Source organism: Nicotiana tabacum, chromosome 10, assembly GCF_000715075.1.
Source record: "Nicotiana tabacum cultivar K326 chromosome 10, ASM71507v2, whole genome shotgun sequence".
Classification (NCBI taxonomy): Eukaryota; Viridiplantae; Streptophyta; class Magnoliopsida; order Solanales; family Solanaceae; genus Nicotiana; species Nicotiana tabacum.
Genome location: NC_134089.1, coordinates 58,432,141 through 58,444,569, shown reverse-complemented (window position 1 = coordinate 58,444,569; position 12,429 = coordinate 58,432,141).

Below are 12,429 nucleotides of genomic sequence, written 5' to 3'. Positions count from 1 at the left end.
AAAAATTACATTAGCCATATTTAGGCATAAGTATAAATATCCAATAAATGAACCATCAAAAAATAATAATTTTGGACATAATTATTGGGATTTTATGGATGAAAAAAGGAAATAAATCAATTTATACCTTTAAAAATTACGGGAAAAATAAAAACACTTGGACATGCTTATGTATGCCTTTATATGTTATTTTGAAAGTATTTTGCATATTTCAAATATATAGGGAAAAATTGGGTATCAACACTAGGCACCAACCAAAACGCCATTGACAAAAGACACAAATATTCACTGTCTAGATTGGCGCTAGGCACCAACCAAAACGCCATTGACAGAAGACCAAAAAAGTTTATTGTCCAGGTTGGCGCAAGACGCCAAAGGGCGGATTTGTCCTAATTAGACTAGAACTTGGGGATTTCAACCCTACATGCCCCCAACATGTATAAAAGGGGTTCTAAACCTATTTTTGAGTGGTTGAATATTATTTAGAGGCAAGACCATCATGTGGAACAACGTTTGGTGGAGAAAATCGTCGAGTTCTTCTTTCCTTCATCTTTTCTTTGTAATTTGTTTATGCAAAATACTTGAAAAATTGTTACTACGAATATGAGTGCCTAAGCACTGTAGTTTCTAAGGTTGTGGTTGACATGATTATTAACGTTTACTAACTACATCTTCGTTAATTCGGATTATCATCTTGTAGTTGTTCTTTAATTCTAGTTTTGACTTGTTACTTGTTGTAGCTACCAATTCACCCTACTATTTATGCTATTCTTGGAAAAGCCGTATTTAGATTAGAGTAGAATTAAAGAGACTTGTTTCTGAACCCGTGACTCGGGGAATGATTTCGCGATTAGGATAGGAATATACCTAACAATCTTGCTTAGTTGAATACCGTATTATATTTGTTCATGAAAGACTCAATACCATAGGAATATAGGAATGATATATTGTGGATAGGCAAATAATATTGTGGGAACATGCTATTCATATAAATGATCTGGTCAATTAGCAACCATAGATAATCTGGATTAACGAGTGTGATTATTGAACTTAAAGGATTGATAAACCAACCACAACCCTGGAATCTTCATCTCCTCTGATTAAAAGCTCATCATACACATTTGCATTCTTGATAAATTAGTTGTTACTTGTTTAATTTTCACAATACTAGATTAATAGAAAACAACACTCTTGATTATCTCGGACAGTAAATTGATTTTAGTTTGATCAGTTAACAATTACTATAAGTCTCTGTAGGTTCGACATTCGACTTTCGAGTAACTTTATTACTTGACGCCAATGTATACTTGCGTGAACTTGGGAAACCAAACATATATGAAGCAAACCCTAAACAACAATCAATTGTTATTATCATTCTTTATTAAAAAAAAAAATAGCGATCAATTGGATTATCTGCCTCGTGATACTTTTTTCCTTAAAATTTTAAGTATCTGAATGCATCACATAATTTTCTTTTTCTTCTATAATCCATGTTGCGTTTTTAAGAGAAGTACGAATGGGAATACGGAGGAAAACGAAATGGAGGGAAATAAAAATTTGAATTGCTTAGTTTTACAAAGTAACTTTGTCCCTCATTGGAAATGGAAAGAAAGATTAGGTGCTTATATATAGAAGCACCTCTTCTAGTTCTAAAAAAGTTAAAAAGAGATCAAGCTTTGTGTTATCGTCATTGTCGCTCGTCTTGGCTTTGGTCAAATGATCTAATTGATTGATAAATTTTATTTTAAAAAGAAATTCGCGGCAGTAATTTTCCCAATGGTCCGTTGGAGACCAAACAAAAATATAACAAAAATTTGCTAAAATATTTTGGCTAACAAACACTGCCTTATTTTCAAACATAATAGAAATATAAAATATTTATGCTATAAATTAGAGGCTTTGCCTCATTTTTCAACAAAAAAATCTGAAAATACTCTCCCCTCTCTCTTCTGCATATTGCATAATTTTTAAAGAAAAAACATAAGTGTTAATGTGGTTGGTTGCCGTTTGTTGAGTTCGACGAAGTTCTGTTCCATTACTTATATTGCAAAATAGTTGTTATTTTCTATCCTAGGAGGATTTAATTCAATAACCTTGGGTAACTGTGAGGAGATTAAATTCCTTAAAGAAACACAGTTTTTTATAGGGCTTGAACATTTTACCTCTATTTCTATTTTGTTTTTGTAGAATTTATTTTCGAACAACCATCTATAATTTAGTAACTTAGTATATTGATATCTGTAAGTGTTATACATCTGAATTTCTTTTTGCCCTTTTCTTTTTCTTTTTCTATTTGTATTTTTGCTTATGACATTTATATAAATACTAGTTTCTCAGCACGTGCGTTGCACGTGTATGTCGAGTCATGTAGTAATAATTTTTTAAAATAATATCAATAGTATTAAGACAAAATTTTGAGTTAACAATTATACATAAAAGAATAAAGTACAAGGTTATGTAAATGATCAATGTGAATTATTCTAAGCTTTGAGGTTAGGATAATTGTATATATATATATATATATATATATATATATATATATATATATATCACGAAAAGGATTTTCCATTGTCGGGATCGTGATGGCACCTAACCAAAACATTGCTAGGCAAGCCAACATGTAAAAATTAAATACGCTACTTCTTTAAGAAATCCACTAAATGACAATAATGTAAAACATAACGATTTAAATAAAATACAGAAGTTTATAACAGTTTAAAACACTAATACATGACTACCCAAAAGATCTGATATCGCAATCCACAAACGTCTAAGAGTTACTACAAATATTGGTTTAAAGAAAATATATTTGTTCTCGAAGTGAAAGAAAACAGGAAATCTAAGATAGATGGGAGGGGACTCCAGGGTCTGCGAACGCCGGCAGATCTACCTTGGGTCTCCTGATGAATTGAAGGCAGCAACCCTACTCTGATTAGTGCAGTCCAGTACCGAGATCTGTACAGAAAGTGCAGAGTGCAGTATCAGTACAACCGACCCCATGGACTGGTAAGTGTCGAGCCTGATATCGGCGAAGTAGTGATAAGGCTAGGACATGACAATAACATGAACCTGTGCAGTTAAATCATATACGAGAAATAACAATAAATAGAAATTTAGCGGATATTAACGGGAAGGGGAAACATGCTGAGGGGAAATATCAAATCCTGAAGGTAGTACAACAGGAAACACAACAATTATTATACTTTGCACCAATGGAAGTAATAACATAGCAAAACATGTACACGGCATCACCCTTCGTGCTTTTACTCTCATTCTCACCATAAGAAAACAGTAGAAACGACACGACATTACCCTTCGTGCATTAACTCTCTCATAATATGGCACGACATCACCCTTCGTGCATTATCAATATCGGAATATGGCACGGCATCACCTTTCGTGCATTAACACTCACAGAATATGGCACAGCATCACCCTTCGTGCTTTATCACTCACTCACAAAACATTGCACGGTATCACCCTTCGTGCTTTACACTCTTCCTCATCCAAACAACAGAAAACAATAACAACCCAACAAGGGAATCATCAATAAACAACCTTGTTTCAACATTTAACTTCACAATATAAATCTCAACTTGAGTCAATACTCAACAAATATCCAATACCAGGAAAACATAATAAAACTTGTTTAACATGAAGGATAACAAGTTTAAGCATGAACAATACGTATAAAGAAACACAACAGTCACAAGTATAAGGCTCACTCGCATGCTATGACCTGACAACAACGTATAGATACTTGTCACCTCACCTATACGTCGTACTCCACGACTAAACATGTAGTAAATATGGCAATAATACCTAATCCTTCAAGCTAAGGTTAGCCACAACGCTTACCTCGATTCCACAGCCGATCTCAAAGCTCAATCAGAGCTTTTCCTTTCACACAAGTCTCCAGACCAATAGAATCTAGCAAATTACCAACCAAACGATTCAATTTAAGCCTTAGGAACTACCCACGATAGCAAGGAATTCAATTTATGTCATTTTTTTAAAAAGTCAACAAAAGTCAACACCCAGGCCCACTTGGTCCAAACTCAAAATTTGGACTAAAACTCGATTACCCATTTGCCCCGAGCCCGGATATATAATTGGTTTTGGAATCCGACCTCAATTTGAGGTCTAAATTTTCAAATTTCGAAATTCCTAAGTTCTACCCAAAAGTCTCCAATTCCACCATGAAAACCCTAGATTCTAAGATGAAATCTTGTAAAAAGAAGTAAAAGAGTGAAAGAAATGAGTTAAGAATCACTTACTTATGATCCAGGGAAGAAAAAGTATTTGAAACATCGCCTCTTATATTTTAGGGTTTTGAAAAAGTGAAAAAAATGGATGAAAAGTCCCGTTTATATAGCACCCCTGGATCCTCACTACACGGTCCGCTAAATTTCGGGTGCGACCGCGAACCTTCATTGCGGTTCGCGAAATTATGGGCGCGGGCGCGAAACCTTGGCCTTACCCTACTGCGTTCGCGAAACCTCCACCGCGGCCGCATTCTCCTACCGCGGTCCGCAAATTTTACTAAGCGGCCACACTCCTAAGATCTGAGACCTGCAATTTTATGCAACTATTCAACACCATGTCTTCCTCTAAGGCTAGACACCCCGTAGCCTATCCGAAACTCACCCGAGTCTCGGGGCTCCAAACCAAACATGCCACAAGTCTTAACACATCATATGAACTTGCTCGGACGATCAAATCGCTAAAATAACACCTAGAACTACGAATTTAACACCAAATTGCATAAATTTTCAAGTGAGTTTCAAAACTTTTAACTTTTCAACCAAAGGTCCGAATCCAGTCAAAATACGAATTGGGTTCTAAAATACGAATTGAGTTCTAAAATACGAGATGACCTTTTGGGTCATCACAGTAAAATGATTCAAGATATTTTTATTAAAACAATATAAAGTGAATGTACGCTAAGTGTTTCTAGAATTCTATTTTTACGGTAGTAATTTTCCCATATGGTGCAAATAGTTAAATAAAATTGTACCCTCAAACACAGTGTCTTTTCAAAAAACCAAAGTTGTACTATAAATTTTTTCTAGCACAAAAACTCAAGAAGTCTGGAAGTTAAAATAGAAGATTGAAGGAAAAAGGAACGTCCACTATTTTTAAGAATGAAGAAGGAGAAGAAGAAGATATTAGCAGAATAGTTGTTCTGATGAATGACTCTCTCAGTGTTGCTTAGTAGAGGAAAACGCCTTTATACAGATGTATCTTTTGATTTTAAAAACGCTTAACTGTTGAAGGAAAATTCAAAAGATTGGTTCAAATGAAATCATTGCAGCACTTGAAAAAGACACCTTTTTAAAGTACCTTTATCATAATTAAATTATAAAAATATTATTACATGTATAACAGTTGCCTACTTACTGTTTAACTAGTCCCGTGCGTTGCACGAAAAATACGTATTAAAAATAATAAACTTTCAATTACTTATACTATTGAATATGTACACAGTAGGAAGTTTAATAATCAATTTTTTAAAATAAAAGTAATATAATATATAATTCAAATCAAGTTATCAATAACGTTTTTGGCTTAATATATTAAAATATTTTAGAATCACAATGTTATGTGATTAAAGCTGTAAAATACAATATTATTCACTATTATTTGTAAAGCGATAATTTACTTTAGTTAAACCTTAGAGCTTTATGAAAGTCTAATGTGTTAAGCGTGTTGAACTCTACTTCATGCCTTCGTGGCCCTAATGTTTTCTTTTTGCGTTGGAAGTTACTTTGTTTTAACTATTATATATTTTTATGTCTAAATTTTTTAAATTTCTTGACCGCACATCCAAAACACATTTGTTTTAACATACGGAGAAATCATATTGTACAAAAGTTATGGCAATGAAATATTTTATGTCAAACATTATAAAATGCATATCGAAATAATAAACTTTTTATTACGATAAGTACTTGACGTCATTTATTACTGAATATGTATGAAGTTCAATAATTCTGTTTAAAAAAGTAGTATATATTATCGAAACCAACTCACTAATAAAATTTTGACACAATTACAAAGTAAAAATGGAACTGAACATTTTGAGAGTTATGTTAAAAGATTTAAAATCACTTCGAGAATGCAACAAAAACTTATGGAGAAGATATATTCAAAATTTATGATCATGTCATGTAATAAATTAACTTTAATAACTGAGGTGTAAAGATTGCTATTTGTGGTAATTTTTGTACTTGGTTCTGCAGAAGAATTGAAATATATCTAATATTTGACTTGTTTTGGTTCCAATCCACAATCAACTTCCCAATTGTCTAATATTTATAGCACAGAACTATAGCTAATGAATATAGAATTTAATTTCCATTCAAATAATGAATGGACAAATACTTTCCTTTACGAACTGGACTCTAAGAATATGGGCGCATGCACGTGGAGCCATATGGGTGCTCTAGCACTCAATGCTTTTGGTACGGAACCACTGTTTTATGTAAACAATTAGTATTAAATTAACAAATAATTTTAGTAAGCACCCAGGAACAAAATAAGCAGGTGGATGCTTTGGTTAGAAAGTGCACTTGAGAGATCTCTAAATGGAACAGTCGCATAATCGAATCCCTCAAAATATTTTTTCCATTTTGATATTAATAATCTCTTCGGTACTTGTATTCCTCTTTTAATTTTATTTGCTTCATTTTAATTTTTCTTCTTTCTCTTTCTATGTTCTTCCCCAATATCGTGGCCCATTCGGCTCCAAAAATGAATGGTCTTTTTCATATTTTTCTTTTCTTTTTAAGTGCTTTTGCTTTTTTAAATTTCTTTCCCCCAAACCCCATCAAACTTAAGCTGACGAAACTTCATCTTTTACGATTGTAGAAGGAAATTGGTAATATGGTTTAAACTTTGTTGTAATTAATTAAAAATATTCAATTTATGTTCAATCTAAAGCTAATAGTTTTGCACTGAAGGTTAATTCTGAAAATAAACATAAAATAAGCAAAAAATGATATTTGTTTGCTTATTGTGTATTTAAAAAATAAAAATCACAAGGGATAACCGTGAATAAATTAAATCTTTTAACTATAATATTAATTTTAGTATATTTGTTAAATATTTTTACCATCGTGGGATAAGACGTAGTTGTGCACTTATATGTTGTGACCGTAACCAGAGGCGGATCCAGGATTTAAACTCTATGGGTTTAACTGTTAAGGTTTTTAACACTGAACCCATTATATATATTTTTAAAGTTATGGGTTCATATCCACTATTTTTGCAATTTTATTGAATGTTTACATATAAATTTTTACTCTACGTAAAAAGTTATGGGTTCAATTGAACCCGTCGGTAGAACACTACATCCGCCTCTGACCGTAACAACTGTAGATAAAGAGGCGGATGAATGGACAAATACTTTCCTTTACGAACTGGACTCTAAGAATGATATCTTGACTTGGACTCTACAATATTTGAATTGCTTTTACTTTTCTAGGCATAACGTTTAAGATATAATTTAATTATGGAAGGGCATAATAGGCGGCTAATATTTTAAGGTTATTTTTGTTGTTCAACATTTAGCGTAGAATATCCGTGCTTTTATAATAATATAAATAATAGTTAATGCCGCGGGTCAAACTAAAGGAAGAACAATATTGCATATTTTTATAATGCATAACTAAAAGTAGCTAATCAAGCCTTGAAATTTTGGAATTTAGTATTCACATATTACCCTCCCCAGACCCCACTTGTGGGATTACACTGGGTTGTTGTTATTGTTGTTGTTGTTGTATTCATATCGTACGTAAATTCTTCTCTTGTAATGGAGGCGCCAATCAATATAGCGTGCACTATCATGTTTTAGCCAGTACTTTATAATTCGCCATTAAATTCATTAAAAGCGGCCTCTCACTTTTATACTTGCATAATTCTTCTAGATAATATATATATATATATATATATATATATATATATATATATATATATATATATATATATATATATATATATATATATATATCTGCTTTAGATTTTTATTAATCTTGTTATACTTCTGCTTCTTCAAAATAATATTAGCCACTAATTTCAATATTAATTTTTAATCATTAGCCTAATATCCTCGTGTTTTAAATATCTTAAGTACCATATTCACGGGCAACTCTAAATTATATTATGGACTATTATAATGCCCAAAGCATTAATATGTTATGCTCAAATTAAAGCATTGTTATCTCAAATTGTCGTAACAGTTTTCAAGTATATATATATACTTGAATATAATCGTTCACATATTTTCATGTGTGATACAAAATTATATACTAACGAATCAGTTTCATTTGGTAAAAGATATACTTAGTATAATAATAACCTTTATTATCCCTGTAGTTGATGGAATGGAACTTTGTTGTCTAAGAGAAGAACTAGGGTTCTTCTTCTAGGTTTTCTATAACAGACCCTTTTTGGTGGCCCTAGAAACAAAATTAGTGGAACACCAAGCTCTAATGGTGGACTTTGAGTTCACAAAAATGACTCAAGTTGCAGCTCATGGCAACTCAGGTGGAATGATTATGATGTGGAATGAAGCAGAGGTGACAGTAGATCAAGTAGCAAGCACAATGATTCTCCACACCAATGGCTTTTATCAGTTATTTATGCTAGTTGTTTATTAGAGGAAAAAAGTATCCTATGGAACAACCTAAAAAGAGTAGCAAACTCTTTTATAGGCCCCTGGTTAATCACGGGAGACTTTAATGAAGTGACAGGGGCAAATGAAAAATTTGGAGGATTACCTGTCAACATAATAGGGTTTTCAACTTCATAAACTGTATTGACAACTGTGAACTCCTAGACCTAGGGTTTAAAGGTCCAAAGTACACCTGGTCCAATAAAAGAAAGAAATCAAAGTCAATAATAATGGAAAGATTAGATAGGTATATGGCAAACACCAACTGGATCAATATATACCCTGAAGCCCAAGTAACACACTTAACCAGACTATACTCGGATCATTGCCCTAGAAAACTCGATTTAAGAAAAAGTATGCCCCGTGATAATAAAGTCTTTAGAATAGAATCAATGTGGCTATCACACCCCACCTTTAAACCTCTTGTAGAAGCTAATTGGAACGTCAATGACTCTATTCTAACGACTATTGAAAACTTCACAAAAGAAGTAAAAAATTGGAACATAACTACATTTGGGAATATCTTCCATAAAAAAAAATGTTACGCTGGCTAGGCTCAACGAGATTCAGAAATCTCCTAAATACTCTACTAGTCAATTTCTAAGAGACCTGGAATCAACTTTAACAGAAGACCTTAATGGTCTTTTAAAACTAGAAGAGGAATTCTGGAAGCTTAAGTCAAGAGTACAATGGCTAAATGAAGGGGACGCAAGCACAAAGTTCTTCCACATTACCACAATGCAACGTAGAAGAAAAAATAGATTCCTTAGCCTTAGAGATGAGGGGGGCAACTGGTTCTATGACCAAAAGGAGATTATCCCGTTAATTACTGAATTTTTCCAAAATCTCTTTACAACTAGTCATATTTCCTCCATAACTAACCAAACGCCTATGTCTCACTATACTACTCTCAGTATTAGGGACCACCTTGCACTGAGCATAGAACCTGACCCATAGGAAATTAAACAGGCAGTCTTCTCTTTTAAACCTTATAAAGTGTCAGGACCGGACGACCTTCACCCTTTCTTCTACCAAAAGTTCTAGAATGAAACAAAAAACGCCTTAATTAATTTTTGTAAAGAGACTTTTCGAAATAAATAAATGACAGAGGAAATGAACAAAACTTATATCTGTTTAATTCCAAAATGTAAGAGTCCGGAAACAATAAAATAATTTAGACCTATAAGCCTCTGCAACACTGCTTACAAAATTATTACAAAAATTTTGGTTAATAGAATCAAACGTCTACTCTCAAAAGTCATACACCTCACTCAAACAAGCTTCCTAAAAGGGAGAAGAGCATCTGATAATGCCATCATTGTGAACGAAGTAGTGTCCTACTTCAAAAGAACTAAAGGGAAGAAAGGGAAAATGTTAATTAAAATAAACCTGGAAAAAGCCTTCGACAAAATAGAATGGTCCTTCGTAAGATTCTTTCTGATATCTTTAAATTTTCCCAAAGATATGATTGATATTATAAAGTCCTACATTTTGACCACTCAAACTTCAATCCTGATAAACGGGTCTAGCACGAAGTTTTTTAGACCAACAAGGGGGATTAGACAAGGGGATCCCCTATCCCCATACCTTTTCATAATCTGCATGGAAATGCTATCTAGACTGATACATAATGAAATTGATTGCTACAGATGGACACCCATCAAATTGTCTAATAAAGGACCACAGTTATCTCATCTGTTCTTTGCAGATGACTTAATCTTAATGGCAGAAGCCAACCAGAAAATCAGTAATTCAATAATAGATACCCTTAATAAATTATACAACTATTCGGGACAGTCCATTAATTTTCATAAGTCTAGAATTATGTTCTCCAAAAATACCTCCTCCAGAAACAAGGAATACATCAGCCAATATTTATCCATGAAACCCTCGAATAAAATAGGGAAATACCTAGGATTCCCAATCTTGAACTCAAACCCATCCAAAAAAGATTTCCAGCCTATCATTGATAGCCTTAACAGTAAACTGCAAGGATGGAAAGTAAATCTCCTGACCATAGCAGGTAGGACTACCCTAATAAAATCCACTCTTGTAGCAATCCCTAACCATATCATGCAAATATATAGCCTCCCAAAATCTACCCTAAAAACTATCGACACAATGCAAAGAAACTTCCTGTGGGGGAGCACATCTGAAAAGAGAAAATGTCACCTTATTAATTAGAACACAGTAACTAGGGACAAAAAAGAAAGAGGTCTGGGGTTGTATAAAGCCAAATGGAAGAACCAATCATTCAATGCAACTCTGGCATGGAGATTTGCAAGAGAAAAACAATCTCTTTGGGTTCAAGTCCTTCAAAACAGATACAACATCAATATGAATCCTTCCAGGTGGAAGGATCTAGAGAAAAAAGGAGGAACTCACATCTGGAAAAATATCTATATTGGAGGAGAAATCTGTGAAAAGGGCATACACTGGGAAGTAGGGAATGAGGAATCCATCAACCTCTGGCATGATGCCTGGATCATAGACTCGGGGCCCCTACATTCCCTCATTCAGGGGCCTCTGCCCCTCAACGAATTAAATCTATCCCTTAGTTCTATTCTAGTGGAGAGATCTTTCAATATCAATACCCTCTCTTTCGAACTACATGAAACCATCCGTAGGAAATTTTTTAGCACTTTATTAAACAAAGTGTGCCGGCAATAGATAAATTTGCTTGGGAAGAGGGACCTAATGGTTCCTTCTCGATGAAGGCTGCCTACAACATTATCAAAGCCCAGTCTAAAGAAGAAGGAAACTGAACTGACTTTTCGTAGTTATGGAAGCTTGATACCTTAAGCAAAATAAAGTCATTCTTCTGGACAGTTGTCCACAACAGGTTACCCACCTCCAAAATGTTACATAATAGGAAAATCATTACCTCTAGCATTTGCAATATTTGCCAAAACGAAGAAGAAAACATGGAACATATGTTCTTTAATTGCGGGCACTCAAAACCTATTTAGGACCAATTGGAAATTTCTTACAAATACCCGGATCAACCTCGCAATGATCTTACTATGCATAACTGGTTAAAACCCCTTTGCCACAATAAATCCTCTTTCAATAGATTCTTATCTAAGGCAGATATCCTTCCCTTTACCTTTTGGCACATCTGGATTCACAGAAACAATTTCATCTTTAACAACAAAAAATCTCCCCTATCCTTAAAAAACATCGTTAAGAGTGCAACGGAATTTAAGTTGTTAACAGAGTCTTTCCACAGTCCTAACCCCAGGATGACCATCTACATAAAATGGAAGCCACCTGATCGGAGAATTTATAAATTAAACATAGATGGATCTAGCTTAGACAACCCTGGGAGGGGTGGCAATGGAGGGGTTATCAGAGACTGGGAAAGAAACTGGATTATAGGCTTTAACATGTCCATCCCCCACGCTACAAACATATACATGGAAGGCCTTGCACTTATACAGGGTCTAAAAATAGCAATACAACAAAACATTAGGCGACTAGTGGTTGAAACATATTGCAATATCTTAGTTAACATGCTTACTAATGACAATGGTCTGTATCAAAATTTGATTATTGATTGCAGATGGATGCTTACTAGAGCAGGCGAGCCTCAAGTCACTCAAGTCTTCAGAGAAGTGAATGGAGTGGCTGACGCTATGGCAAAACATGGAAGCAAATCGAACTTTTTTGGAAATCTTATGTTGTACTTCTCCCCGGACCCTTTTGTTGTTTCTACTTTTGAACTGGACAAGCTAGGAACTTTGATCCTAAAAAGG